This window comes from Pezoporus occidentalis, unplaced genomic scaffold (genome assembly GCF_034315485.1).
Source record: "Pezoporus occidentalis ecotype Australia unplaced genomic scaffold, CSIRO_AGI_Poc_V1 ctg136, whole genome shotgun sequence".
Taxonomy (NCBI): domain Eukaryota; kingdom Metazoa; phylum Chordata; class Aves; order Psittaciformes; family Psittacidae; genus Pezoporus; species Pezoporus occidentalis.
Window position 1 is genome coordinate 1,046,270 of NW_026913168.1, and position 11,953 is coordinate 1,058,222.

The following is an 11,953-nucleotide window of genomic DNA, read 5'->3' on the forward strand; positions in this document are numbered from 1 at the left end:
AATAAAATTTCTTTTAGATACGTTTTATGGAATCTCGGAAAAGGACTTTGGGAAGAAAGGTGAGGTCGTTTGGTTGGGAGAATGAAAATCTCCTTATGGAATGTTCTTCTGCCCCACAAACAACTACCATGGAGGACACAGGAAGCAGACGTTTTTGACTTCTGATGGTGATTGTGAGGAAGGAATCTCAGGAAAGGGAGCTGAGGACTTCCACCTGTGATTTCACACTGAGTCTGTGGAGTGCAGCTTCGCTGTGTACATGCCTGGCTAACTAATGGAACCCTACCCATAAGTCTGTGCAACAAGTCTATCCCAATTAATTAAACAGGAGCTCAACCTTAGTGTAATCGTGTTGTCATAGCCAATGACTCTGCAGGTCCTGGGCAAAGGCCGATGGCTGACCCCTTCCAACCAATGGGAAATGATTGCTTTGCTATCTATGCTAGCTTCATGGTGACTTTTCATGGTCTGGGACCCTGGGCCTTTGATTTTTCACCCAGAAACAAAACCAACCCAGAAACTAATATGAAGAGACAGAGTTGGGCAATGGAGGCAGAGCTGACTATAGAAGTGTTATTCAGACCAGTCAGAATTTGGAAAGCATCACAGTTCTGAAAGGGGATGGAAATGCTTGTTTTCCCAAGAAAGCACTATTTGTCTTCCTACCATCAGTACTCATTGCTTCTCCTTAAGATCAGTTCTCTGCCAAGCGTTTTCTGATTTCACAGTACTTTTCTATTCTGTACTGTGGCTGTAGTGCATTATGTGACAATTAATAAGAACTGTGAATCAAAGCTTCCAGCTATGATGAGACAGCAGATAGATTAATTAACAGGAAAAGAGGTTTTGGTATGGAAGAGTGAAAGGAGTCTCAGTCAGGTTTCTCACACTCTAATGCTAATAAGAAGCTAAGATGAACAAGAATCATCCTGAGTTTCTAACAGGGTTCTTCCTAAGCCTCTGAATGTGCCAGTTACCTTTCGCAGTGACCATGAGATATGCCGGGTGGATATAAGGAAATAAGATTAATCTTGAGCATTTAGCCATCCACTCCTATATATGTTGTGTATCTTAATCCAAAGCCTTCAAGGCTCCTGCCACCATTCCTTTAGCCACAGATGTGGCCTCAAGTCTGCTTTTCTCCTTTTGTTTTTTGTTTCTTTTCTCAACTACCTTTACTCTTTTTGACTTCTTTTTGATGTGATGCTGTGCCTTTATTTTTATTCCTGGTGCCAGCAGTACATCTTCATACATTGCTCTGTCCCCAGTGGGAGACTTCATCCTTTAGATCTTATGATATGAAAACTCATTATTCTTCTTACGTGGATGATGTATATGATTTAGAATACACTCTCTCTATGCCCATAATTTGAAGTCAAGCACATGGTTCAGACAGAACTGAAGGCAATGTGTTTGTGATCCTTAGTGGTTGAGAAAAAGGACGAATTCAACTGCGTTGTAATTAGTGCAATCAACAAACTATGGATTCTTTTTAAATCAAGAGGCAGACATAGGTTCTTTTTTTATAGACTGCAAACAGTTCAAATTCCAATTGTGTGCAGCTTTGTAGTAGCCATTTAAGCATGGCTATTTATGTGCTGCTCCACAGTGTTTTCTCATTTTGCATATATAATCTATAGTAAATGACTTAGAATGCCAGTTGCCTTTTCCCCATCTAGAAAACTATAACAACGTCTCTCTGGCTGTCATTAAACAGTTGATAACTAAAAGTTAGGTGTTAGATGCTTGCTGTCAATTCCGTGGCACCATCAATATGTTTTGCAGGACCCAAAATGGCTAAGACTGCTTCTCACTGGTCTCTCAGGAAACAACGGTTAAAAAGCTACAGCAGAAGCTGGAACTGTCTCGTATTTTACCAGGCAACCCTAAGAAACTTCATTGCTGGTATCATTTTGGTTGCCATCTTCCTGGAATGCGAGGAACACATATACGAATGTGGTCTGAACTCCCAGTGCTTCCTTACTCGACACCCTGAAATACCTTAAAGAAGAGGTTTCTTTTAGATAGCGGTATTATGAGTTTGTGTCTGACAGGGAAGGGAGCCCTAGAGTTCATTTTTGTGGCTGGGAAGCTGAGAGCTGAGGTTCAGTTCAGTTTCCTCTTTATACCAAGATTTCTCCCGTTAGTATTTATGTCTGAAACCATATGCAGTATGATTTAGGTACATGCATTTATCACCCAGACTGTAGAGTTCAACACTAACCAGAACTTATACCTGGTTATTTTCCAGGTCTCTGGGCTACAGACCTATTGTCACTGGACCTGAATGGCATTTGGATGCTAGGCCATGCTATTCATCAGCTCCTCAATAGAAGTACAATGAGCAGGACAATAGCAAATCTAGGCTTATAGGGTTGGGGGGCTCACACAAAACCAGCAGTGATTGCAGCTGCTTCATTTTAGGAACAGACAGAAAAAACATAAATTGGGCTTCCATCCTTTTTTTCACCCCTAATACTGTATTCTGAGCATGAAAGCACTTTGTGCCTCTGCTTAGAAAGGAATGCAAAAGGTGAGGGGCCAAAGAAGACACAAAAAGAGCAGGCTTCTCTGTAGTGATTAAGATAGGTACCAGGGAGTAAATAAGTTGGGTTTTTGCCATGCCTTCTGATAATCCATCAGGAGAGCCATGGGATGAAAATGGAAACAAAGCAGAAGCAGGCAGTGCAAACCAGGACGCCCCTTTTCTATGTGACTATCCCACAATGTCATGTTGCTCCTTCACCCTTCTACCACATCTTGCGCTCCTCTCCTCAACAGAGTTGAAGACTTAGAGGAGGAATAAGGAGTGATTCTCAGCTCATTCTTTTGGTGTTCTGTCAAATGTAGAGTGGTTTGGGAATATGAGTTCCTGCCCATTTTTTGGACAGTATTTTAACCAGGAGATATATTAATATATAAAAGATATGACTGAGTCTTTCTTCTACAGCTGCATTGCAAGAATCACGTATTCCACTTGGAAATTCAGGTTCATGGAGAGTCTTCTCTTTATGTGCTTCTGTTGCACGTAAAGCTGAAGTTCAGAAACAACCTATGTATGTAACATTTATATTAGCTCTAAGTAGCTCCTGATTTGATATCTTCTCTCTGATGTGTGTTGCTCCTACCCAACGTTAAACAAGGCACTCAGGTGTGTAATTTTGATCGTGAATTCTATTTTTTAATCTGTATCCCTTAAAATTAGTCAGCACAGACTGCATATTTTGAGCCTACCCCTGCATTTGTCAGGTGTTATGAACTGTAGAGCGGGTATAATTAGCATTTCCCAAACCTGAGGAAAATTATGAAGAGGGTTATACTAAAGAGAGGCAACTGCTCAGTCTGAGGTGCCAAATAGGGCTGCATGGAAAGGGATTTTTTTCTGTCCTGTTAAGATCCTGGCGAATTCAAAAGTGTGTCTGCTCTGCTCTGAAATGGAAACAGGAGAGAGATCTGCCCCATATTAGTCAGGTTAGGGCACTCACCCAGCTTTAGCTTTACTGTTACACCCATAATTGCAGCCGGTCAGAGATGGATCTTGCACTTTATTGACTCCTACAAGTGTCCTGTGCGTGCATGTTAACTACTCCAGAGCAGAGTCTCTTTCCAGGCCACCATAGGCCCATGATGTATTTCCCGTTGAGATTTCTTTGAACACTTGGGTTGTGCACAGCAGATTTTTAATGAACAGCCACTTCTCTGAACAACTTACCGAAGATCTCTAGGGATGGGAGTCTGAAGGTTTTTTGCATTCTTAAAGGTATTTCCACTTTGAGACGTATTTATTTTTCATGCGTGGGGTGTACTTTCTAGAATTCTTTTTTTTTATCACAAGAACCAGAACAAACTTTCTTAAGAGATTGGATATAAGGAGGAAATTCTATAATATATATTCTATAAGGAGGAAATTCTATAATATACATTCTATAAGGAGGAACTTCTTTCCTGTTAGGGTGGTGAGGCACTGGAATGGGTTGCCCAGGGAGGTTGTGAATGCTCCATCCCTGGCAGTGTTCAAGGCCAGGTTGGACAAAGCCTTGGGTGAGATGGTTTAGCGTGAGGTGCCCCTACCCATGGCAGGGGTGTTGGAACTTGATGATCTTAAGGTCCTTTCCAACCCTAACTATTCTATGATTCTAAGAGTTCTAGCAAGCCACAGCATTATGCATTTACCTAAACATAAGAAAATTCTGTCTTTAATTTCAGCTTTCTATGATCTCTTTCCTTGAGAGGTACCTTAACTAGATGTACAAAACATAATTGAGAGTTGTTGATCTTCGCTGAAATTCAGCCTCCAAGTTTGTTTAGAAAGATAAACAGGAACAGATTTGGTCAAATTCACAGAAAACAAAACTCATTATGCCACCAGTTCATTTCACTCTGATGCCTGTTCTCTACTCACCAGACACACTATCTTCTCTTAAAAAAAACACTGAATACAGTGTGCATTTTTGTTAGCTGGAATGTATTGCTTAGAATTGTTCCCAGAGTATTTGCTATTATTATGTGCTTACTCCTTCTTTGGCTGTTTTGCTGTTTCTCTAGTTGATAACCCTATTATTGCCCCCTGCTTAATCCTGCCCTGGACTCTGCTGCTTGATTGTATGGGGGTGTTATCACCACTGATTGACTGGCCCTGTCTTTTATTCCCTCTCTGTGTGGGAGGGGGGTTAAACCCCTGTAAAGAAGGATTAGATGCAAGTTTAGAGCTAGTAACTCAGCACTTAGATGACTGATGTCATGGTAATTAGACATTGGCAAGTTCCCTGTAATGCCATTGCATGGCTATCAGAACAATTTAAAATCTAAATGGATTCTTTGCATCCTGTAGTTGTTTCCAACTTTTTATGTGGGTTTGTTTTCACTGAGTTAAAACTCCCTTTTCCTTCTTGGAAACACAATTGATGTTGGTTTCTGTCTACAACTGATTTGGCCCCAGTTGCTATAAAATTCCTCTTCTGGTTTGTTTAATCACAGGTTTATTTCTTTTTCTTCTTTTCATCATAAATTCTTATGTATGGTGTCTGACCTGCTTCCAAGAAAATCACATTACCTGCAGACCAGCTTGACTGCCTTTGATGTTAGAAAACTATCATATTGATTTTCAGGAATGGTTATTCACACACAAGCCTTAACAGCCTGTTGCTTCTGTATCTATTGAACACTTTTGGTAGCCCGTTTCTGTGCTTACCCTTGGGTCAATGAACAAACTGCTGCTGTCGATTGTATCCATTTGGCCAGCACCTCTAGGGAATAACGAGGAATCAGAGCTACAGAATCAAAGGTTAGGAAAGTTCATAAAAATCCCTAATGAATCCCTCAGTCCCTAAGCACCAGTCTGGCAAAGATATGGACTTACTTGCTGGTCAGCACTCATATCATCTTAGTGAGGTTTTGTGTTTATGAACTTCTGGTAGAATGGAATAAAATACAGTTTGCATTCAGCATTTAAGGTTAAAAAAAAAGGGAAAAAATACTTCCCAGATTAGATTTTTGACATTATGGTGACAATACTGATGCACAAAGATTGCAAGCATGTTAAGCATAGCTATCTAATAATTTTTATTTTCTTTCATAAAAGGACGGCTCCATTTCATATCTAGCAGTGAGTTATGAATGTTTCCTTAATAGTTGGAATAGGATACCTGCGCACATGAAATTTGCCCAAATACACAGCTACTGGGTACATCTTTCTGACTACTCCTAAGCATTTTAAACACAATTGCATTTCAATTGTGAGATTGCCTAAGATGCACCACCAAGGTTTGCAGCTCCATTTATTTGTTTATGGGTTTAAACTGAAACAGGGCAAGTTCAGGCCAGGTGTAAGGAAGAAATTCTTTCCTGTGAGGTTGGTGAGGCACTGGAATGGGTTGCCCAGGGAAGTTGTGAATGCTCCATTCCTGGCAGTGTTCAAGGCCAGGTTGGACAGAGCCTTGGGTGACATGGTCTAGTGTGAGGTGTTCCTGCCAATGGCAGGGGGGGTTTAACTTGATTATTTTAAGGTCCTCTCCAACCCTAATTATTCTATGATTCTATCTCTACTAAATAATGCCTATATAAATTCTGGAGCCAAGCAAAGTTCTGCAATACTTCAAAAAATCTCCCCAGGAAACTTCTGAGCCCTTGTCACCCTCCTCTTTTATGTGTCTGGGTCTTTTCCAAGTGTTAATGAGTGTCTTTGTCAATCCATAGTTACTTGCAATCTTTATCTCCAGTATATACCCTGTACAGAAGATAAGAACAGAAAGAGAACAGAAGCAACTGAAAACGCTTCAAGTTAATGCCAGCATTTAGTCAAATGTAGCTTAGCTGTGAGTGTGGTGTGCAGCTGTTTCATGAAAGGTCTCAGTGTTTTCACTCAATATAGAGATCTAATGCTGAAGTTCCTCAGCTTAATGTGCTTTACACTGTTGGTACAATATTGTCCACTGAGAACTGGCTCAGGAAAGTGCAGGTGGAGCTGAAGGACATAAAAGGGAATGTCAAAATGCACAATTGAAATGTCTTAACATTTATTTAAAGTTATTAAGATCTGGGAGATGTTTGTGATCAGTTAAACTGGGGTTAAGTTTTTTGGTTTTGGTTCCCCCCCCCCCGAATGAAGTTTTCTTTATTAGCTTTCTCATAGACAGTGGGTGAGTTATGACATAACTTATTTGCTCATGTCTTTTAAATAATACTGTGGGGGTACCATGATTTATTGCACTATGGGTTCCTTGGGATCCAGGAAACTGAGGTTTTATGTCTACCTCTTGCCTAATCACAAATTGTACCTGTTTCTGCTGCTCAGTTTCTTTTCCTTTGTAAAATGGAGAGAAAGATACTGCTTGCTTTGTAAGAGGTCTTAAAGTTTCCTGGCAGGTGCTATTGTTGGTCTTTATACTTCTGAAGAGCCTAAATTCCTTTGTTGAAATGAAACCCTTCAAAATTAATAATCCTTAAAATATCTGAGTTCATTATCTACTTGCTTTATAATTTCTGTGTTTTGGACAAGTCTGCGTTACTTCTGTCAACACAAGAACGCTCCCAAGTAGCAACTTTATTAATGCATCTAAGAAACAAGGCACTGCTGTTCTCACATTCGATGGCATAAATCTCTTCAGCTTCTCCAAAAGCATCTGTGTCTACTTCAGTAGATGATTCTGACATTGTTCTGCATCCTCTGATTGTTATTGTGGGAAGTTTCCAGCTGGTCCCTGTCTAGAATATGATATGAATACAGACAGCAGAGTTAGCACATTTCCCTTAGCATCACTTTTTCTAGTTTCTTGGAAAGTAACTCTTTCATAACTTGGTTTTGACCCAAGGACTTTGTTTGATAATGAAATAAAAGGGTTAATCCCCCTGTTAGTAGTTTGCATGTCCCCAAAAAGGCGAAACCACTTTTTGTTCTTTATCTCTTTGATTTTTCTTCACTTTTGTTTGGGAAGAGGTTGTCTCACATCCACTATATAACCCAGGGTAGGTTTATAGGATGTTTAATACCCTTTACATTACTTTTCAGCTTGTCAGAGCTTAAATTCTGAGCCAAGTTCTGTTAAAAGGAGACCAAAAAGAAACAAAAGTAATAGAGAGATGAAAATAAATATTCTGTAAAACCTCTTGAGATAATCTGTTCTTTCTAAAAGCAAATTTTTTAGTTTCTATATTTCAGATTTTCATTAATAAAACATAAGACATATATCTCAAAGTCACGGAGCCTAGGTGCTCCATCGAGTAATATCTGCAAACTGAAGCTGTTTCAGGAGTGTATTCTTGCCATAAAAGCACAGGGTAGCCTTTGTGGACCTCAGTGCCTACTATTGTAGCTGTTGCTGGTTGGAATCATCTGTTGAAGTTTGCTTTGTGACCTGTATGAAATGAATTTTGCACCCACCAGCAATTACTGTGCTCACTGCTGTCTCCATTATATAAAGCCATATTTGTGCTGGTTTGGGTCACGTTTGACACCTCAGAGGCAATATGTGCATGACAAACTGTCTTAGTACTGCAAGTTTTTTTCCTGCTATATTAATGCACAGTGATGAACAATGGGAACTAAGCGTGCATTGCTCTTCTTTATAACCTGTTTGCTCCTCGGATGGTGAAGCATTGGATGCGTAATAGTTTTATATATTCTATTAAATTTTACAGTGTCTGCCACTCCCAATGCAATGACTCACATTTACACCCTTAAACCCTTTTCCCCCAAAGACAGCAAAGCTCCTTTCCAGCTGTCTATTGGAAATAGCCCCTAGTCTGTGCTAGATCTTGGACTGTGTTTGGAAATGCTCAAAGGATATTTGTTTTTTCTCATGGAACATTGTCTGGAAACTTCTTCTCAGTGAGGGTGACGGAACACTGGAACAGGCTGCCCAGGGAGGTTGTGGAGTCTCCTTCCCTGGAGACATTCAAAACCCTCCTGGACACATTCCTGTGTAACATTATCTAGGTGTTCCTGCTTCGGCAGGGGGATTGGACTAGATGATCTTTCGAGGTCCCTTCCAATCTCTAGCATACTGTGATATACTGTGATTACTGTAACAGTCTAGTAACTTGAGGATCATTTTGTGGTATAATCTAATTTACTGGTGTTGATGGAGCCATCTTGCCCTTGAGGCAATGCTGGATAGCAGTGAAATCCCTTTCTGTGCACATCACTGGATAATAATGCACAAAGATGCCCCAGGATTATCCATAAAATGATTATAATACTTGTATTATCCTGTTTGAGTAACACATGAAACTTTGGGACCTCTTTGTTGAAAAATGTTGACCTCAGATTTGAACTAAAAGTTACAGGGTAGGCAGACAAGAGAATTATTGTGTAGGTTTTGGCTAGGATAGAGTTAGTTTTCTTCATGGTAGCTTTTATGGGGCTATGTTTTGGGTTTATATTGAAAACCGTGTTGGTAACACAGAGATGTTTTTGTTACTGCTGAGCACAGACTCAAGGTCTTTTCTGCTCCTCACCTCACCAGCGAAGAAGTTGGGAAGAGACACAGATGATCCCAACTGACCCCAGGGATATTCCATATCATATGATGTGTAAAAAACTGGGTGGAAAAGAAGGAAAGGGGAGACATAGGTATGATGTTTGTCTTCCCAAGTAACTGTTATGCGTGATGTCCTGGAGGTGGCTGAACTCTTTCCTGCTGATAGAAGTAGTGAATCTTAGAGTTATAGAATAGTTCGGATTGGAAAGGACCTTAAGATCATAAAGTTCCAACACCCCTGCCATGGCACCTCACACTAAACCATCTCACCCAAGGCCTAGTCCAACCTGGCCTTGAACACTGCCAGGGATGGAGCATTCACAACCTCCCTGGGCAACCCATTCCAGTGCCTCACACCCTCACAGGAAAGAATTTCCTCCTTACATCCAATCTAAACTCCCCCTGTTTAAGTTTTAACCCGTTACCCCTTGTCCTGTCACTACAGTCCCTAATGAAGAGTCCCTCTCCAGCATCCCTATAGGCCCCCTTCAGATACTGGAAGCTGCTCTGAGGTCTCCACACAGCCTTCTCTTCTCCAGGCTGAACAGCCCCAACTTTCTCAGCCTGTCTTCATACAGGAGGTGCTCCAGTCCCCTGATCATCCTCGTGGCCTCCTCTGGACTTGTTCCAACAGTTCCATGTCCTTTTTATGTTGAGAAAACCACTTTGCTTGTGTGTGCAGCTTTTGCTTTACTTACCAAATTGTCTTTATCTCAACCCACAGCTTTTGTGACTTTTACCCTTCTGAGTCATTCCTCCATCACAGTTTGTGGGGAGAGGGCAGCTGTGTGGTGCTGAGCTGCTGACCTCAGCCAAACCATGACAATGATTGACTGGTCTTAAGAGTCTGGGATTTCTGAAATGCCCTTCTAAGACTCCAGGACTAATTCATGATGTGTGCTTCAAGCAGGCAAGGTTGCAATGGAGAGATATCATAAAAGTGCAAGAACTATTCTGATAAGGATTTATTAACCCCCTTATTCTGTGAGACATTAGCCAATTTTACTGAGTGGTGGTGGGGAAGAATCTTTCTCAATGTGGAGACTGTGTTGCAAACACTCCTTTGTTAGACTAAAATCTCTTTATTCTTGCGCTTGGCTATATCATGCCTATTGCTGTCAACAGCATCAGACAGGATAAAGTTTCTTCTTTTCATTAGAGGACAGACAACACATTGGTGTGATATGTATGGAATGCACATCTAAGGAGTGCCAATGGCCTACTTCAGGTAAGAGCTGGGGACTTTTAAAACTTTGATTTTATTTGTCTAAATCTCCCCGGTTATAATGTGAGAAAAACATGTTCTGTAGTGCCTCTGCTAACAGTAAACTCCAGAGTGGCAGCAAAAATCCACTTAATCAGAGAAAAGTGCCTGATCAAACAGTCCAAACAAAAGAAAAGAAGTGAGCCCTTTTGCTATCTCAGAGACACAAAATGCACGTGGTGGTTATGATCAGTAGTTACAAGAGAAACAACACAAGAAATGGCCAAATTAAATGGCAAAAAAGAAAAAAAAAAAGGTTAAAAAAATCATTTACGAAGCAGACAGATAATTTCAAAAAGCTTTCATACCAGGAATAGGGCACCATTACAATGCGAAAACCTTTAATTATGTTGTAAAGGTCTGATATTCCACTGAAATGTCATTTCAAAATAAACTTCTAACAGTTAATTATCAGTGATATTTAACTTGTGGGAAAATTAAATATCACCACATACTCCTGTGATCATTTTATTGCTTTTGTAGACATTTTAATATTTTAATGGTTTCCAAGTAACAATGGAAAAGGTATGCCACCAAGCCTGTTTTCTTGGCTTTCTGTGGATAATCATATAACCTTTACTTTGTCTTCTTCATACAAAACAGACCTCTGAGCCAGTGAGGGACAGGGCTGAGGGGAAACCTTTTGGTTATAACTATGGGAATAAACATTGTTATGCATCTCTTAGCCAGTATGATTTCTGGGAAATGAGTTTTATTAACTGTTAGAACTAGAAACACAAAGCTGAACGAACAAATATCGAAGCCCTGTTAGCGTTCAGCTAGCAAATGAGATGAATGTGCAGTGTTCCAGTTAGTGACCTATGTATTTTCCAGAGCTCATAAAATGCGCAGAGTGATTGGACCTAAGAATGTATGCAGTGACCCTTATCATGCGCAGACTGGAAGACTGGAAGAGGAAACCTTCTGTACTCTTGTATAAATCAGTACTATACAAGCTAAAGGACTGAGATAGCCAGGAAAAGGTATGAATTTTAATGCCAGAAGGGACTGTTATGTGAATGGCTATTCAACCAGCTATTCTGATTGAGTTGTATCTAGAAATAGATAGGTCCAACTAACCGCAACTGGCTAAGTGTTATACATCCTTCTCTAGGGTGAGCCAATGAAGACAAGAATTAAAGGGGTTTGGCTCAAGAATGCTGATTTGTCCCTCACTGCAACTTTTAAGCATCTGCCTCAGAAGTTGCTTTCAGTTCCCAACGTTGTGCCACCAAAATTTCCAAAATAAAGAATATTATTATCTTAAAATGTTCAAATCACCCTGAGATGAGCATTATAAAAAGGGGTAGATAGGAAAAGGATAGAAGATAATTGTAAGTTCCATATAGGTCTTACTAGTTTGTGTAGCAGTAACTGAGATGCTCACAGACTCTGATCTCCAGGGGCTTTAGTTGAAGGCAACAAAATTTGTGAAGTGATTTGTGAAATATGATGAAAATCCTGGAAATTGGAGGTATTGTAATTTTTGTCAAAGTCAACAATCTCTTGCATGGATTCATGAAAGCAGTGGTTTTGCTTGCCTGTGTAAAATAACCTATGTGCTAATTGATCTTCAAAGATACTGTGAGACTGAATCTTTCATGGTAGTAGGAAATGCATCCAGTATTTCTTCAATGTGTGAAGAAAGCATAAATGCCTCTAAGCTAGAGCTTACAGGAATGTGGTTGACTCTTAATGTGCAACAGGTTTC